We start from the raw sequence: 16,383 nt of genomic DNA, 5'->3' as shown, positions 1-16,383 counted from the left end.
AGACCTTGGGGCACAGGAGAAAGGGAGGATTTCTGCAAGGACTAGAAGCATCGGAGAGGATGCAGTGAACAGAGCTAAGAGTATGAAGCATTGCTCAGCCCAAGAGGAAATGAAATCCGGGGGAAGAGTCGCCTAGCAGCCGCATGAAGGCACTCAGGTGTTAGCGGCATTTTCCGGCACACTAATAATATGCCGGTAACAGAGTCAGGAGTAAAATGTCCTAGAGAGCAGGTCGCGGACCAGAGTCAACAAACGACCCACGGGCGTCCACCGCTTCTATCCCTGCTCACTCTATCATAGGGGCCCCTTCGGCTGCTTCAGGAAAGAGAGAGCCCGGAGGCAGAGAACCAACATGCATCTCTGAGGGGCGGGAGAAACAGTGCCAGGGAGCCAAAATCTAGACCCCAATGTTTCTGTGCCCAAATATCCTATTTCAACACTTAATTTCACTTTCAGAGATTTTAACACATAGAGATTCATGTCCTTGTGCTCTTCTAAAATTAGGTAATAGGGGGACTGGGTAGCTCAGTTGGTTGAGCGACCAGCTTTGGCTCAGGTCATGATTTCACAGTTCATGGGTTCGAGCCCCGCATCAGGCTCTGTGATGACAGCTAGTTCAGAGCCTGGGACCTGTCTTAGGATTCTGTATCTCCCTCTCTCTCTGACCCTCCCTTGCTCACGCTGTCTTTCTCTCTCTCTCCCCAAAATAAATAAAGCATTAGAAAAAAATAAAATTAGGTATATTTAAAACGAAAAGACATAAAGAATAGCACAACACAAAACACATGTTCTTGTCACCAGCTTAAGAGACAAAGCATGCCAACACAGTTAAATTTGCCTGGTGGACTTCCCATCTCTTTTCCCCACCTTCTCGTGGGGGTGACTGCTATTCTGAACGCTGATGCTGCACCCTTTCTACTTTTTCAAATACACAAATCTGATGGAAAGGATAAGGTGCCTTCTAAAGATGTGAGTTCCAGTGAAAGGCTTGGGGCTCTCCCACAGGTGTGGATGACGTCTGAAGAGGCTACAGGAGAAACAGAGAGAGGAAAAAAGGCTGAAAGAAAGGAACAGAATTTCAGTAACCTGTGACGATATCAATTGGAGTAATATATACGTAATTAGGCTCTGGGGGCAGAAACACATTTGAAAACATAATGGCTGAAATTTTTCCAAATTTGATAAAAAATCTAAAGCCCATAGATCTGAAAAGCTGAATCAATGCCAAGCACAAAGAGAATCACACCAAGGCACGTTATCTTTAAATTGCTAAAAATCAATAATAAAAAAGATTAAAAAATTTTTTTAATTTCAGGGGCGCCTGGGTGGCTCCGTCGGTTAAGCGACCAACTTCAGCTCAGGTCACGATCTCGCCGTCCATGAGTTTGAGTCCTCTGTCAGACTCTGTGCTGACAGCTCAGAGCCGAAGCCTGCTCTGGATCCTCTGTCGGCCTGCCTCTCTGCCCCTTCCCTGCTTATGCTCTCTCTCTTTCTCTCTCTCTCTCTCTCTCTCTCAAAATATACATCAAAAAATTGTTTTTATTTCAGAGAGAGAGCTGGGGAGAGGGGCAGAGGGAGAGAGAGAGAGACAGAGACAGAGACAGAGAGAGGGAGAAAATCTTAAGCAGGTTCCATGCCCAGTACAGAGCCTGACATGGGGGCTTGATCCCACAACCCTGGGATCATGACCTGAGCCAAAATCAAGAGTGGGATACTCAACAGACTGAGCCACCAAGGAACTTGTAAAAAATATTTTTTTAAGAAGCCAGGGGTTGGAGCACCTGGGTGGCTCAGTTGGTTAAGCATCTGGCTTCAACTCAGGTCATGATCTCATGGTTCGTGGGTTCAAGCCCCGCGTCGGGCTCTGTGCTATCAGCTAGCTCAGAGCCTGGAGTCTGCTTCAGATTCTGTACCACCCTCTCTCTCTGACCCTCCCCTGCTCGTGCTGTCTCTCTCTGTCTCTCAAAAAAAAAATTTAAAAAAACAAACAAACAGAAGTCAGGGGTAGATGTGGGAGGGATGTTAGACACAAAGGAAAATATAAAAATAATCTCTAACTTTTCATTAGAAATAATACAAGTCAGAAGACTATGGAATTAACTCTTTAAGGTTTGTTTTTAATTAATTAACTAATTAAAGTTTTTTTAATGTTTATTTATTTTTGAGAGAGAGTGACAGAGACAGAGACAGAGCATGAGTGGGGGAGGGGCAGAGAGAGAAGGAGACACAGAATCCAAAGCAGGCTCCAGGCTCTGACCTGTCAGCACAGAGCCCGACGTGGGGCTCGAACTCAGAAGCTGCAAGATCATGATCAGAGCTGAAGTTGGCCACTTAACCAACTGAGTCACCCAGGTGCCCCTAAAGTTTGTTTTTTTAAATTCTTTAATGTTTGTTTATATTTGAGAGAGATATAGAGAGAGGGCCAGGGGGAGACAGAGACACAGAATCTGAAGCAGGCTCCAGGCTCTGAGCTGTCAGCACAGAGCCTGACGCGGGACTTGAACCCACGAATCATGAGATCATGACCTGAGCTGAAGCTGGACGCTTGACTGACTGAGTCACCCAGGCACCCCTAAAGTTTATTTATTTGTTTATTTGTTTGTTTATTTATTTATTTGGGGGGAGAGAGAGAGAGATCGAGAGCGAGAGCGAGAGTGAGAGAGAGAGAAAGAGCACAAATAGGGAGGGGGCAGAGGGCAAGGGAGAGAGAATCCCAAGCAGCCTCCACACTGTCAACACGGAGCCCGATGCCTGGCTCAAACTCATGAACTGTGAGATCATGACCTGAGCTGAAATCAAGAGCCACCCAGACGCCCCTAAATCTTTAAGAGTTAATTGAATTGAACAAAAAACTATCAACCCAGAATTCTGTAGCCAGTGATAAAGCTGAGGGAATTTCATTGCCGGCAGACATGTTGAAGGCTTCAGGGAAATGATACCAGATAAAAAAACTCAAATCCCTACAAAGAAATAAATGGAAAAAATAATTACCAGATATGGTAAAAGTAAGAGATGCTTTCCCTTTATAAAAAAATTTATGTAAAAGAAAAATAAGACTTTATGTAAAGTAAAAAAAGTAGCAATGTACGAGATAGAGTTTATAACATATGTAGAAGAAAAATTTGTGACAAAAAACACAAAGACAAGAGAAGATAAGGGACTACAGTGTTGTAATTTTCTTCTGTAATCTGTGAAGTGGTATAATATTATTTGAAGGTAGACTGTGAGAAATTAAAGATGCATATAGTCAACTTTAGAGCAAACACTAAAAAAGAGATAGAGAATCGTTATTAAGCCAACAAAAAATAAATTGGACTCTTGGGGCACCTGGGTGACTCAGTTGGTTAAGCTTCTGACTTCAGCTCAGGTCATGATCTCACAATTTGTGGGTTTGAGCCCCACATCGAGCTCTGTGCTGACAGCTCAGAGCCTGGATCCTGCTTTGGATCCTATGTCTCCCTCTCTCTCTGCCCCTTCCCCTGCTCATGCTCTGTCTCTCTCTGTCTCTCAAACATAAACATTAAATTTTTTTTAAATAAAAAGATAAAATGACTCTTAAAAAATGTTCAATCCAAAGGAAGGCAGGAAAGGAGGAAAAAACCCAAAGAACTCCTGGTACGAATAGAAAGAAATAGCAAAATGGTAGATTTAAACCCAACCATATAAACAATGATATTAAAAGTAAATGGACTACATGGATGAACTTTGAAAATATTATGCTGGGGCGCCTGGGTGGCTCAGTCAGTTAAGCGTCCAGCTTCGGCTCAGGTCATGATCTTACAGTCTGTGGGTTCAAGCCCCGCCTCGGGCTCTGTGCTGACAGCTAGCTCAGAGCCTGGAGCCTGTCTTTGGATTCTGTGTCTCCCTCTCTCTCTGACCCTCCCCTGCTCACACTGTCTCTCTCTCTCTCTCTCTCAAAAATAAATAAAACATTTAAAAAATTTTTAAATATTATGCTAAGTAAAAAAAAAAAAAAAAAGCCAGTCTTAAAAGACCACTTATTGGATGATTCCATTTATATGCAAAGCACAGAGTAGGCATATCTGTGAACACAGAAAGCAGTTTAAGTGGTTTCCTAGGGCTGAGGGAGGGATGGAGAAAGGAATGCAGATGACTGCTCACTGACATGAGGTTTCTTTTCGGCGTGACAGAAATGGTCTACAATCAGATTGTGGTGGTGATTGCACAGTTCTGTGAATATACTAAAATCCGTTGAATTATACGCTTTTTAAAAATCGAAGTATAATTGATATGTAATGTTACGTTCATTTCAAGTGTACAACATAGTGATTCAACATGTCTATTCATTATGCTGTGCTCACAAGTTTCGGAACGGTCTGGCACCAACAACACTGCCACCATACCACGGACTACATTCCCAGTGCTGTACCTTTTATGCCTGTGATTTATCCATTCCCTCACTGGACGCTTGTATCTCCCCTTCACCCATTCTGCCCATCTCCCCACCTGCCTCCCTTCTGGCAATCATTAATGTGTTCTATTTATGGGTCTGTTTCTGCTTTTTGTTTGTTGATTCATTTGTTTTACTTTTTAGATTCATATTTAAGTGAAATTATATAGTATTTCTCTTTCCCTGTCTGACTTATTTCCCTCCGCATAATGCCTCAGGGTTCAACCACATTGTTGCAAATGGCAGGATTTCTTCATTTGTACATCTCACTTGAATAATATTCCATTGTGCGCGCACACACACAGACATTTTCTTCATCCATTCATCTGTCAGTGGAGACACATTTAGGTTGTTTCCATGATTTGGCTGCTGTAAACAATGCTGCTATGAACATGGGGCTGCAAATATCTTTTCAGGTTAGTGTTTTGGATACATTCCCAAATATAATTCCTTTGGATATATTCCCAGAAGTGAAATTGCTGGATCATATGGTAGTTCTATTTTTAATTTTTTGAGGATCCTCCATACTGTTTTCCATAACAGCTGTACTAGTTTACAATCCCACCAACAATGCACAAGGGTTCCCTTTTCTGTTGGAAGTTTTTAGATTACTGATTCAATCCTTTGTTATTGCCAATTCTTATTTTCTACTCAAGTCAGTTTGGGTAGATTGTGTGTCTAGGAATTTATCCATTTCATCTAAATTACCTAGTTTGTTGGCATATATTTGTTCACAACATTCTTTTATAATCCTTCTTTATCTCTGTAGGGTCAGTAGTAATGTCCCCACAATTTTTTTTTTATTTTAGTAATTTGGGTCTTTCTTTCTGTTTAGGCTAGCTAAAGGTTTGTCAACTTTTTTGATCATTTTCTTAGCACTGGTTTTTTATTTTATTGATTCTCTGTTGATTTTCTACTCTCTATTTCAGTGATCTCCACTCCAATTTTCTCTTTCTACTTTCTTTGAGTTCAGATTACTTTTCTATTTCTAGTTGGAACTATAGGTGATTAGTTAGAGATCTTTGTTCTTTTTTAATGGAGATACTTACAGGTATAAATTTCCCTTTGAGCATTGATTTTACCACATGTTGTAAGATGTAGTAGTTGTGTTTTCCTTTTTATTCATCTCAAAGCATTTTCTAATTTCCCTTGAGATTTCTTAAAGATGTATTGCTTAATTTCCATGTTTTTGAGTTTTCCAGATTTCTTTCTGTTATTGATTTCTGTAATTTTATTCCACTGTGATTGGAGAACATATTTTCCATAATTTCAATCTACTTAAATTTATTGAGACTTGTTTTGTGGCCTAACTTATGGTCTATACTGGAGAATGTTGCATGTGCACTTGAGAAGAATGTGCACTCTGCTGTTGTTGGGTGGAATGTTCCGTGGTTGTCTCTTAGGTCTACTTCGCTTATAGCGTTGGTCAAGTTTACCGTATCCTCTCTCACTGATCTGCATCTAGTTGCTGTAGCCATTATCAAAATTCGCATATTGTCAAACTGTTTACTTCCCCCCAATCTTGTTAGTTTTTGCATCATATATTTTGGGGATTCTGTTGCTAGGTGCATATATGTTTACATTTTTTATATCTTCTTGAGTGACCCTTTTATACTATTATTTAGTTTTATATATAATTTCTACTTTCATTATTACATAATGTCAGTCTTCATCTCTTGTAACAATTTTGTCCTAAAGTCTATTTTTTCTGATATTAGTATAGCCACTCCAGCTCTCTTTGGTTACTGTTTGTATGGAATATCTTTTTTCATCCTTTTAATTTGATCCTCTTTGTGCTTTTTAATCTAAAGTGAGTTTCTTGTAAGCTTATATTTGTATATTTCTTTTTATTTTTTTAAATACTTATTTTTGAGAGAGGGAGAGAGTGTGTGTGCATGCGCACAAGTCGGGGAGAGGCAGAGAGAGAAAGGGAGAGCCCAATGCAGGGCTCAGACTCATGAACCATGAGATTAGGACCTGAGCTGAAGTCGGATGTTTAACTGACTGGGCCACTCAGGTTCCCTGGATATTTCTTTTCAATTCATTCTTCCAGTCTCTGCCTTTTGGTTGGAGAGTTTAATCCACTTATATTTGAAGTAATTACTGATAAGGTAAGACCTACGTCCATCACTATGCTATTTGTTTTCTGTATCCTTATGCTATTTTTGTTTACTTTCTCCATTACCATTTTTGTGTTAAATAGACATTTATTTTCTAGTGTAGCCTTTTAATTTCTTTGTCATTTTTATTATTACATATTTTTGAGTTATTTTCTTAGTGGTTGCTCTGAGAATTAAAATTAGCATCTTAGTTTAGAACACTCCAGTTCAGATTAGTTTCAGTAGTATGCGAAAAGCTTTGCCCAGTAGAGCTCTGTATCTACTTTTATGTTGCTATTGTCACAAATTAATCTTTACATATTATGTACCTATTGACATAGATTTATAATTTTTGTTTTATGCAGTTGTCTTTTAAATCTCATAGGAAAGAAAGGAGTTACATAAACCAATAACACATTAATACTGACTTTTATATTTACCTGTGCAGTTACCTTTACCAGTGTTTTTTGTTTCTTCATGTGAAATTGAATTACTATCTACTTCCATTTCATCCTGTAATGTTCCCTTTAGCATTTGTCAAAGGCCAGGTCTACTAGTGGTAAACTGTATCAATTTTTGTTTATCTAGAAATGTCTTATTTCTCTTTCATTCTTGAAGGATAATTTAGCTGGATAGAGAATCTATTGATTGGCAGTTCTTTCCTTTCAGCACTGAGTATGTTATCCCACTGCCTTTTGGCCTCCATGGTTTCCAACAGTAAACCAGCTATTCATCTTCTCAAGCATTGTTTGCACATGATGTGGCTTCTCTCTTACTGCTTTCAAAATTCTTTGTCTTTCAACAGTTTAATTATAATATGCCTTGATGTGGATTTCTTTGTACTTCACTGAATTTCCTGGATGTGTAGACTGTTTTTCATCAAATTTAAGACGTATGGGGCCATTATCTCTCCAAATTTTCTTTCTATGCATTCCTCCCCTTTCTTTCTTGATTGGGATACAGTTCTTGATTGTGTCCCACAGGTCTCTTAGGATCATTCATTTTTCTTTTTCTTTTTCTTTTTTTAATTTGAGAGAGAGAGAGAGTGAGCATGAGTGGGGGAGAGGGGAAAGGGAGAGAGAAAATCTAAACCAGGCTCATGCTCAGCACAGAGCCTGATGTGGGGCTTGATCTCACAAGCCTGATCCTGACCTGAGCCGAAATCAAGAGTCAGATACTCAACCAACTGAGCCACCCAGGTGCCCCTATTCATTTTTCTTTATTCGACCCAGACTAGATAATCTCAGTTGACCTATCTTTAGGTTTGCTGATTGTTTCTTTTGTCTGATCATATCTGCTGTCAAGCCTGTCTAGTTAAATTTTCATTTCAGTTATTGTACTTTTCAACTCCAGAATCTCTATTTGGATCTTTAAAAGTTTTTTTTTCTCTTTTTTATAATTTCTTTTTCTTTGGTGAGACATCATCCTCATGGCTTTCTTTAGCTCTTTGAGCATACTCTAATTGGTTAGTTTAAAACCTTTTTAAGGAAGTCCCAGGTCTGGGCTTCCTCAGCAACAATTTCTATTAATCATTTATTTTCTTGTATGTCGGCCATAGCTTTTTGTTTCGTTCTCTTTTAAATTAAAAAAAATTTTTTAAACATTTATTTAATTTTGAGAGACAGAGAGAGAGTGTGTGATCAGGGAAGGGGCAGAAAGAGAGAGGGAGACACAGAATCTGAAGCAGGCTCTAGGCTCTGAGCTGTCTACAGAGCCTGATGTGGGGCTCGAACCCACGAACGTGAGATCTGACCTGAGCCAAAGTCATAAGCTTAACTGACTGAGCCACCCAGGTGCCCCTCTCCCAGTTTTTGAAGATGGACTCTAAGTTTGGCCCCACCAACCTATGGAATGCCAGCTTCCAGTGAGGGGTTTTTGAGATGTCTCTGGACTTAAGTCTGAGACCTTATTCTATCTTGAAATCTACAACCTCAGGTCTAGTTAGATAGAAGACACTGCTTGATACATTGCTCAAAACTCAGCCAGGCAGTTTACAGCTCTGCCTTACCTTTTACTTTCTGCTTGTGCAGAGACAGAATATCAGCCAAAGGTGAGGGTTCAGTGCATACCATACAGTAATAACAATGAATAAACTACACCTGCAAGCTAAAACATGGATGAATCTTGGAGATATGTTGAGTAACAGAAGCTCAATGTAACACTGATTCCATTAGTGTTCACTTAAAAAACAGCCAAACCCAGAGCACCTGAGAAGCTCAGTTGACTAAGCTTTGGACTCTTGGTTTTGGCTCAGGTCATGATCTCAGTTTTGTGGGTTGCAGCCCTGTGCCGGGGCTTTGCACTGACAGCCGATAGCACTTCGAGCTCCCTTGCTCTCTGCTCCTCCCCTGTTTGCACTCTCTCTCTCTCTCTCAAAATAATCTTAAGAAAAAAACAGACCAAACCAAACTATATTGATTGGAGATGACAAAAGTGTAAAAAAAAAAAAAAGAAGATAGGATTACCATTAAGGTCAGGGCAGGGTTATCTCCCGGAATGGGGGTCTGATAGAGGAGGAAGGCGTGTAATTGGGAAGCGAGGCAGGGAAATGTCTTGTGATAATGTCGTATTTCTTGACTTGGGTAGTGGTGACACAACTTTGCTTTATGATTATTCATTATAGTGCTCATTTGTAGTTTATATATATATATACATTTTGGTATGTGATTATATTTCGTGAAGTTAATAAAGTATATAAAACAAAAAAAGGGGGGGCTCCTATACTGAAACAGATGCCAACTTTCAGTGGAATGAATATAACAGAGTTGATTTCAAGAACCTCAAAATGAAGAGGGGATCCTCTCTCTGTAGCCCAGAAAAAAACAGGAAATCCATATGTCCATCGCACAAGGATCCACCTGGATGGTCTTTAGCCTTAATATCAACATGGAGACTCACGTGCTCTTATCGACCTAATTTTGCGAGGCACCAGACTCAAGACAGAACTGAGGTGAATCTGCACAGGCTTCCAACACTCAGATCTGACTGGTCATGCTCAAGTTTGTCTCAGTTCTAGAGAACCTCCCTCTCAAATGCCTCCAGGGTTCCAGCACAACAGAGGTGCTTCCTTTGTGATGTCATCAGCATCTGCCACTGACCTGGCCCACCAGAAGTTTCTAATATTGGATAATTGGTAGTGGCTGTTGGTGGTGGATGAAAGTGACTTCCCACCTGTCATGAATTGCCCCTCTTCCCGAAGAGAAGTACTAGTAAAAGAGGCTTCTACTAGCTAAGAGCATCTACCTGGTGGGGTGTTGGTGAGTGGGGCTCCAGCCTGAGGCCAAGGGTAAGGGAGGGCAGGGAGGCCTGGCTGTGCCAGCAGAGGGGAGGCCTAGATTCTCTGCCATGGAGGGCCAAATTGTTATTAGGCCCTGGCTTCTCTACTCTGGCCTCACCAAGCTGGGGAATGAGGGGTCTTTGTTATGTTTCTGGACTTAAGTTTGAGACCTTATTCTATCTTGAAATCTACAACCTCACATCTGGTTAAATGGAAGACCTTGGGAAAATAGTTTTCCACCTCAATACATTGCTCCCCTGCCTTCTGCACAGGAAATCAAATTCCTTTCTGTTCAGAAAAGCAGATTAGAGTGTGTGACAGAAACTCAAGGTCCAAAAATGGACTCACACTCTTGGGGAGCTTTGATTTGGTCCTTGGGGACAGGGGATACCCTAGTGTATCTTGATTGTCTCTTAAAGTGTGAATAATGATGTGGTTCTGCCTTAAAACGAGTTTACATTCTGGGTCCTATAGCAAAATCTGTGGAATCTCATGCCCATCACCTCTGGACCCGCAGCCCCCTCCCCTGCTTAATCCCTCACCATCTTATCTAGCACCCAGCAGTCTTACACTAGCACCAGGCCTGGGCTGATGGGAACTCTAGGGTAGCTCTCTGGCTTTGAAGCCTAAAACCAGTAGAATTAAACTAATGAAAAATAGGTGGTGAGCATTTAGCTGACTTTCCTGGGTCTCCCACCTTTTCCTTGTCATTTTGAGTTTTCCTGAACATCTCATCTGGGCAATGCAGAAAGGGCATGAACAGTTGTGTAGGTTGTGTACAATTGTGTTTGTCTTTAGCGATTACATTCAATTCTCCCATTGATGTCCTTGTGCAGGTAGGCCTTTATGAGTTCAGGGGAATGTTTCTGATGAAATCGTCTCTAGACAACAGTGGGGAGGTCCCAGGGCCACCATGGGATGGTCAAGGACCTCAGGCAATTTCACTGACTAATAATTCAAATCAGTAAGACCTTGCTAAGCTCTGGAATCTAAGATAACATAGACTTCACCACCATTGCTATTAAGAAGTATTTTTTGAGTCAGGTCACTGTGCTAGATACTAGGAATAAAAAGAAGAAAAGACCTATAATCTAGTGAGAGAGAAGTAAATATCAATAAATCAAAATCCCTGCTTTCTGACTCTGGAAGAAAGTTATCATTTTATTTTATTATTTATTTTTTAAATTTTTTTAATGTTTATTTTTGAGAGAGAGACAGAGCACAAGCTAGCTGGGGAGGCACAGAGAGACAGAGGGAGACACAAAATCTGAAGCAGGCTCCAGTTTCTGAGCTGTCAGTATAAAGCCCAATGTGGGGCCTGAACCCACGAACTGTGAGATCATGACCTGAACTGAAGTTGGATCCTTAACCGACTGAGCCACTCAGGCACCCTGAAAATTAACATTTTAGATGGCTGAATTTTCTGGATGCTGAAGGTTTCAACCCTTAAGCATATATGTTTTATTTTATGTTAACCATTTTTTATTAGAAATATTTTCTAGGGGAGCCTGGTGGCTCAGTTGGTTAAGCATCTGACTTTGGCTTACGTCATGATCTCACAGTCTGTGAGTTTGAGCTCTGCTTCACTCTTTGCTGTCAAGCGTGGAGCCCACTTAGGAGTCTTTGACTTCCTCTCTCTGATCCTCCCCTGCTTTTTCTCTCAAAAATATATAAACATTAAAAAAGAGAAATACTTTCTAAATAGATCGTTGCTTTCATTTTAAAGTAAAATATTTGCTCAGAATTAATCTTCTCTAATGGTTTAGCACATTTCCAACATTACCCTATAATACAGTGATGTCCCCAAGCCTCTTGGAGCAACCTTGAACTAAATGACTTTGTTTCACAGTTGTTCTGTCTCCTCTTACTTTTGATTCCTCTGTACTTGCTTTCTTAGGAGTCCTTTCTTCTTCCTGCGCTTCTGCTATGGGCTTGAAAATCAGGAAACTAGGTTTATCATTTGGCTATTGGTTCAGCTGTTGTCACAGAGACCGATGTGGTCAGCAGTCCAGGGCTCTTCTCCTCCTGGTCATTATGAAACAGGTTCTTAATGTATTGTTGACTGGCCAACCCTCAGGTGTTGTCCTTGTCAGCTTCATTAAAGCTGCCTTCCACCTCCATCCCCATGCCCATGGCCCAGTCTACACAACGGGAAAGAGGGAGTGGGGAGCAGGCAGCCTCCTTTTAAGAATGTGGTCCAGAAGTGAAACATCACATTCACTCATAGCCCATTGGCTAGAACTTAGTCCCATAGCTGCTCCTGGCTGCAAAGGAGTCTGGGATATGTAGTCTCTGGCAGGGAAGCCATGAATCCAAGTTTTAATCTTGGAAGCGCTAGTGCTAAAAGGAAGTGGGAAGAACAGATTATAAGGGGGCCCTTGGCAGGCTCTGCTACACTGGATCTGTTGAAATTGTATGCAGAGTAAATATAGGTGGGCTCTCATTGAAGATACAAGGTGCACAGAAAGCACCCAATATCAACAGTTTGACAGTTCCGAACCCAACTGCCTGGGTTGCTCAGAGGTCTTTGGTTTCTTTGCTGTTGTTCTGGATTATGTTTCCAGACAGGCCACTGGAGGTTAACAAAGCAGACATAAAGACAATAGCATGACAGTTATTGTTTTTCAGAGAGCACCTACCTCAATCCACATGAGAGCATGAAAAATGTTCTCAGCACCCATGGGCTAGAAGCGCTTCTCCTTCAAAAACCTCCCAAATCCACAAAGTCTCAGCTACTCATTCCTATCTACCTTTACTGAGTACCTTCTACCGGCTTGACACTCATCTAGGAGGTTGGTGTTCAACTGGTTAGGACATTGGGGTCATCTCTTTGATTGGAGCACTGTGCAGTCCATGTGGCGTTTTCCTGGGTCCTCCTTCCTCCCCTTTTGTGGGTACATCCTTGATGCCTTCCAGGTCTTGGGTGAGGTCTTATCAATCTTATCCCTTGCTTCTGCTCAAAAACTTTTCATGGCTCCCTTTGGCCTAACTCCAAACTTCTGAGCCTTGTCTTGGAGGTCTTTGAAGACCTGCTTCCAGCCTTCCATTCTGGCCTCAGCTCCCACCAGAGGGCATATCCAGGGTCAGGTTCATCTAGGGAGGCCGGTTGCACAGATTCTGTGTGGATGGCACCTTGGCGAAGCGGTTGGAGAGCTTAAGCAGCTCTTGGTCTGGGCTAGAACACCCACAACTCTGTTTCCTCACAGGACATTCAGTCCAGGATGCCTGGGAATTTCAGTGTAGGGTCTTCCCTTCTTTTCCTCTAGGTCTTTCCTACACTGACCTGGGTCTTCTATAAGTAAAAAACTGAGTTAAGCACCTTCCATGCATTTTGTACTCCTAGTCACTCTATGAGGGTAGGTACTATTATGGGGCTCCTTTGATTTGTGAGAGCGCCAAATCCTAACCACTAGACCACCAGGGAGGCTGGGCTCCTTTGATTTGTGTCCGAGAACCTCTGTGACAGATGGGGAAGTTAATCTCAACGTGGTCATGTCATCCTCATAACAAGCCTTTAAGGTTATTATTATTTCCCTCATTTAGTAGATGTAGAGAGTGAAGCTCAGAGAGGTTAAGCTCCATATTTAGATGGCCCAGCTAGGATTCAAGTCCAGGCAGCTAGGGCTCTTAAACACTGCTCTTGGATTTATCACGTTTAAAATTTGTTCCTACCAGCCCTTATCCTAGAAGAGGTAACTGAAGTGTTAGGACCGGAGAGGTCTTAGACTCCCACTAGCCCAGCCCTCTCAAGATTACAGATGAGAGGGGAAAATGAAGTCAGAGAGACTGAGTGAGTCACCCAACGTCACACAGCACACTAACAGCTAAGCCTGGGCTTGGACCCCAGCATCTGATGCCCTGTTGATACTGCATAGTAGATGTCCCAAAGCCTTCCTGCCCCACAAATGAAAAATAAATGAATGAATGGGTGAGTGAAGAAATGGACAGGTGTTGACTGAATCTGTCTAGTGGCTCACTTTAGGTTTCCATGGGGTGGTGGGGTAAGAACCAAGCTGTGAGGTGAGGAGTAGGTAAGTGCATGGGTGGGAAGGACATAACCAAAGTGTGCCAGCCTGGGAGGGGGCCACTGTGCAGCACGTTAGAGGGAACCAGCCCCAACCAGCCGCGGTCGCAAAGCTACCCTCCTCCCTCCAGCATCTCATGGCCCTGTATTCAACTGCTTCCTCTACGGCCTTCTCCACCTATTGCTAACAAGTCCTAACAAGCAGTATCTTACTGTTCCAAAACCATGTTGAATCCCTGTTAGAGATTGTCCCCTAGCCCTCCTCACCCATTAGCTATTGTACTGAAAGCACCGGATAATGGATAATGTCTATTAAATTAACGTGCCTGGACCCCTGCCTGGGAAAGCGAAGGCAGCGTTCACTACTACGCCTTTCTCTGTATGCGGATCTTTAGGGATTCAAACACTGGTATCTGCCTTCAGGCCCCCAAAGCAGGTTGTCCCTAGCAGAGTAGCCAGGACTTGGATGAAACTGGAGAGTTGCAGAACTGTGGCTAGCGCACACTGGAAATTTTCAGTCTCCCAGGCAGGGCTGTGGCCATTTGTGGATCTAGACTGGGGAAGGAGGAGGCAGGACTGGGTACCAGGCACTGAGCGCCAGGAGCTGGTCCCTGGGCGGGGCAGAACGCGGCTACCTTTGTGTGGCTGTGCATCTTTTCTGGATTTGGCTGGCACCGGTGGGGAGGAGAACAAGCCTCAGAGACGAGCCTGGAGTGGCGGTGAGGTTGCAGGGTGGGCAGAGAGCAGCGAGGCGCCTGCCGAGGCCCAGGGCAACGGAGGGTGCTGGAGCCATTGCAGCAAGGGACTGGCACCCTTGTGCGTTTGCAATGGTAATTTGCAGATGGTTCCTGATAGCTAGAGGGTCTCTGAGGCGGAGCCTGGGCCTCGGTATCCGCTAATCCACCCTGGGTTCCCCGGTGGGTCTGAGCAGCCTTGGGGCGGAGCCAGGCTTGGCTGCCGCCGGGGAGGAGCCGGGATGCCGCTCCCGCGGTGATGCAGAGGGGAATTTGCTGACAGTCCCTTGCCAGGTGGGGCTGGCTTCTCCGGGCCCGCGAGGAGGACCAGCTGGCTGTCTCCTCCCAGGTAAGGAGCGTGTTGCCTGTCGCCGTATCCCCGCGGCCGGTGCACCCTGCCTGGGGCTGGGTCGTGACGCCCAGGGCTCAGATGTGGCGAGCACGCGGGTGCTATGAGCCAGGAGTGATCCGGTCGCGAGAAGGGGCGCAGAATCCGGGTCCTGGACAGGGGAGGGGGTGGGGAGGGACTGCTAGCACGAAGCTTTCCCGGACCTCGGACTGGGAGGGGTGGGGGGTAACTGCGCCACACTCCCTGGCCATGCAGGCTGGCTGCCGGCCTGAACCCGGGGAAAGGTGGAAGAAGCCACGTACCAGGGAGGGCCGTGGCTTGGTCGACCATCTTCACTGGGTTGGGGGGAGGGTGCGCAGGCGGCAGCCCCCGCCCCCGCCTGCGTGGCAGCCAGGTGGGCTTGCCTCTCTGGATCACCCCCACCCAGGGATTCCCTGGGGCCGTGCCGCCCACTCGCTGGGCTGGGCTGGGAGGGGTGTGCGCTTCCCCCGCAGTCGACTTCACAGTTACGAGTTATGACAGCGTCACTGCCGCGCGGCCAGGTGGAGGTCTCATTCTGTGCTGGTGGGCTGCGCTCCTGGGACCCCAGGGTTAGAGGATGCCACCTTATACGCTTTCAAAGAAAGGTTCTTGCTTCCGTGCTCATCTTGGCCTAGAGAGTCAAGCTTCGGATTTGGTTGATGGACCTGGGGAAACTGAGGCCTGGGGTGCTGTGGCTTCAGCAAGGTCACTTAGCAGGTCCTCCAGAGCAAGTCCTCCCAGGCCCTGCCTTGATCTGATGCTCTCTGGAGGGGCAGGGCCCAGTCTCGCTCCCTAGACCTCTGGTCCAATGTGGGGCGGACTGCCCCACCTCAGCGCCCCCCTTGCCCCATCCCTGGGGATGGAGGAGGTTACAACTCTTGCCTGGAGCTCGGGGGTGTTCTGGGTTGTGAACACTGCAAGGATAGGAATTGTCTGGGGACGGGAGACAATTACTCAGAAAAAACGTTCATCTGAGCAGAGGATTCTGTCGGCCTCTACTATCCTTGTGGGTTCAGGGAGAGGAGGAGAGTTGGCTTCTGGGAGAGGAAGGCCTGAGGGGGCAGCCCGGTTCCGGCTTTAGTCTCTGTACCAGCCTTGATGAAAGACTGCAAGTTCCCAGGCCGTGGTGGGAAGGGCAAGGGCTGAGGAGATGGACTTTCTCCTTTAATAGCCTGTGTCTTACTGGAGAAGAGGCTGGGGCACCGTGTTGGTAAGCTGGCCTTCTCCGGAAGCCTCCCTCTGTGTTGTAGCATCTCACCCCTGCTCTCTCCCCAATGCCTGTCCCTAGGAGAAACGGGTGGACTACTGTTGGATTTGTGGCTCTTGGAAGTGAGCTTTCCCCAAATTCACCTTGTCCTCCTTCGGCCTGAGGCAGATGCCTTTCTCTGGAGGAAAACTGAGGTAGGGAGAGAGCTATAGTTTATTTTAGAGTTGGAACCAGCCAGCGCCATGGTGCAGGTGAGGAAAC

The 16,383-nt window shown here is 44.4% G+C and overlaps 1 protein-coding gene and 1 long non-coding RNA gene across 9 annotated transcripts in view; one reads left to right on the top strand and one right to left on the bottom strand.

Annotated features, from left to right (window-relative positions):
* TMEM63C (transmembrane protein 63C) overlaps window positions 1–16,383 on the top strand; it is a 128,324-nt gene that overhangs the window by 45,861 nt on the left and 66,080 nt on the right. The window contains exon 1 of one of the 8 annotated variants that reach the window (XM_029950841.1): window positions 14,511–14,894. The exons of 5 other annotated variants lie outside the window; for them this stretch is intronic. The gene's annotated coding sequence lies outside the window, so the exon portion shown is untranslated. Of the gene's footprint in view, window positions 1–14,510; window positions 14,895–16,383 lie in introns of those variants that run through there. 2 more of the 8 variants (XM_029950839.1, XM_029950838.1) reach the window with 2 other exon arrangements.
* LOC115301160 lies at window positions 834–9,510 on the bottom strand. Its single transcript, XR_003912996.1, has 2 exons — window positions 9,290–9,510; window positions 834–1,027 (listed from the first exon to the last, which is right to left on the bottom strand). It is a non-coding gene; the product is annotated as an uncharacterized LOC115301160 (long non-coding RNA).

Source organism: Suricata suricatta, chromosome 9 (genome assembly GCF_006229205.1).
Source record: "Suricata suricatta isolate VVHF042 chromosome 9, meerkat_22Aug2017_6uvM2_HiC, whole genome shotgun sequence".
Taxonomy (NCBI): Eukaryota; Metazoa; Chordata; class Mammalia; order Carnivora; family Herpestidae; genus Suricata; species Suricata suricatta.
Note: the sequence above shows the minus strand (reverse complement) of the source record. Positions and strands in the feature narration are given on the sequence as shown.